Source organism: Bacillus rossius, unplaced genomic scaffold (assembly GCF_032445375.1).
Source record: "Bacillus rossius redtenbacheri isolate Brsri unplaced genomic scaffold, Brsri_v3 Brsri_v3_scf121, whole genome shotgun sequence".
In the NCBI taxonomy this organism is placed as follows: domain Eukaryota; kingdom Metazoa; phylum Arthropoda; class Insecta; order Phasmatodea; family Bacillidae; genus Bacillus; species Bacillus rossius.
In genome coordinates this window covers 72501-75105 of record NW_026962245.1, presented here as the reverse complement: position 1 = coordinate 75105, position 2605 = coordinate 72501, and positions in this window count along the sequence as shown.

Sequence of the window (2605 nt, the reverse complement as noted above, 5' to 3'; positions counted from 1 at the left end):
ATATATATTTTTTTTTGTGTAACATGCAAATTCTGTATTATTCTGCACACATTATTTATAATCTTCTATCATTTTCTTAGATAATAACTATTAATTCATAAAATAGATTGTGTGTGCATAACCTCCTGGAAACATTTGCACTTACCTCCTACTTTACTTTTTCATTTAAGCAATCCTATTCGCATGTATACACTTAGGTTGCAGCATCGAAATTGTGTAAAATTCAAAGTGTGTATTGCCTGAAAAAAAAAAAAAAAAAAAAAAGACATACCAAATATTTGCATACAGCGACACACTACATATTTGCACACAGTGGAGTTTTGCGGTAATTAACCTAGCACAATTTACCACACGCAATCACACGCCCGCGATGAGATAACACACTCGCTGTTTTCCTGTTGACCGGCACGAGGAGTAAGAAAAATTGATATTTACACGAGCACACACTCCCACACTAGTCACAACGTCGGTCATCAAGTTGTGTTGAAAATTCCTGTAGCCTCTGTTTTCCCAAATGATTTCACTTAAAATTTCATTTAACAAGACCATAAACAAATTTACAATACTAATTTCTTAAACAAACACTTCAGCGAACAAGTGACTGTCGCATTCATTACAAAGCTTACAACTTAACAGATGTTTCCGATGTGAAATAAAATAAGAAAATGTTTTACAACCAACCTAGAACATTTAGTCAAAACGTTTTTGTCCTGGTTTATGATTATTTTCCGTGACATGAATGTTTCAAAACTAATAAAAATACGAATGCAGCCAAATATAATGAAGTTAGCACATAAAAGACGACTTAAAATATTTCATTTTTCGAGAATTGGCAGAGCAAGAACGCACAGGTCCAACGGAAATTTCTTTAAAGATAAACGACCATCGGACAAAAACACCCCCTCCCCTCATCCTCAAAAATACGTGAATAATATACTTTTTCAATTATATTTTTATCGTTTTTTTTTTTTTTTTTTAATATACTCATTAAAACTTCAAAATAAGCAGGTACTCGTGTGTTTTTCTCTCTACAATGTACCTGATCTCGGTGCGTAAACCTACATCATTTAGAGATGGAATTAATGTACACATACAAGTAAAATTTTGTTCCATTGTAAAATTGAGAGAAAGAAGGTTTTCCAAACGCATTAAGTATGGAGACTTTAAATAAGATTACGAGCTTATAAATGTTTGCAACGAAATAAAGTGACCATGTATCTGCAATTTCAAAAATATTTTTGCTCTGCTAACCTCACATGCAAGCAAGTAAAAATAACCTCACAACTTACTTACCTCTCTCAATTTCGCAGTACCAAAACATAGAAGGGATAAATAGGATAGTTTTTATTCGAAATCCTGCAAGAGTTTTAATTTTTATTAAAATATTTCTCCAATGTAGCATGTGTGTGGAATACTTCATCAGCAACTTGCATCTGCACCTTGAGTGAATTGAAGGGCAGCCAGTTTTAAAAGCTAAACAGAAACTGCACTCTTGAGAATGCATCAGATCCAAGTGAAATGCTTGTTGTGTGTACAGTTAAAAGTTTTATTATTCACACAATGAAAATGTAAACAAAATTTACTCACAATAATAATCACATCATCCTTGGAGGTGCACGAAGAAAGCCATTCCAGGTGGCACTGAACAAGGTGATTTGCTAGTGCTTCCACAGCAAACAGCCTTCATGAAATTATCTCCACATTTTCAGCATACTATACACTAAAGTATACCTAAGTTAATTTAACCATTTTCAAGTGATTCCAGCACAAATTACGTATTTGATTCCTTGAATAACATCTGCAAATGAAAAGTTCCCTGTTTGGTGTAGCAGTAAATTTAAACAGCTCGCAGTGCAAATTAAACAGTGCAGCTGCCATAAAAAAATTACACTATTAGTGGAACTGCCCATTATGTCATCGTAGACTGCTGACATTTAGAAAACATTGAAAAATCAGTGCTAAAGAAGCCCTACATTACTTTCGCTGTCCAAAGTGCGCTGCTCCCTACGTGAGCAAGGCATCGAGAATTTTCTGAACCGTCCGCAACCAGAAAATTGGGTAACCAGATATTTGCAAATTTTATTTTCACTTTGCTCTTGCATTCTGTAGGATCAGTCTCGTCATGGCAGATACCGCAGCAGCGACTGCAGCACCAGCTGTTGCCCCATCACAGGCAGCTTCCCCGAAGAAAGGCAAGGCTGCGTCGAAGAAGCCACGAGCCAAGCCCGCGCACCCGCGCACATCTGAAATGGTGGCCTCTGCGATCAAGAGCCTCAAGGAAAGGGGCGGCTCATCACTGCAAGCCATCAAGAAATACGTCGCCTCTACCTACAAAGTAGATGCGGAAAAGCTGGCACCTTTCATCAAGAAATACTTGAAGGCAGCAGTGGCTAGCGGCGAGCTTGTCCAAACCAAAGGCAAGGGTGCGTCTGGCTCCTTCAAGCTGGCTTCAGGGACCACCGGTGCTCCGGACCAGCCCAAGGCTCCAAGCGGCAAGCGTGGTGCAGCTGCCCCTAAGGAAAAGAAGCGATCCGTAGCCAAGAAGGCAGCGGTGGGCAAGAAACCAGTCAAGAAGACTCCGCCTACAGCAGAAAAGAAAAAAAAG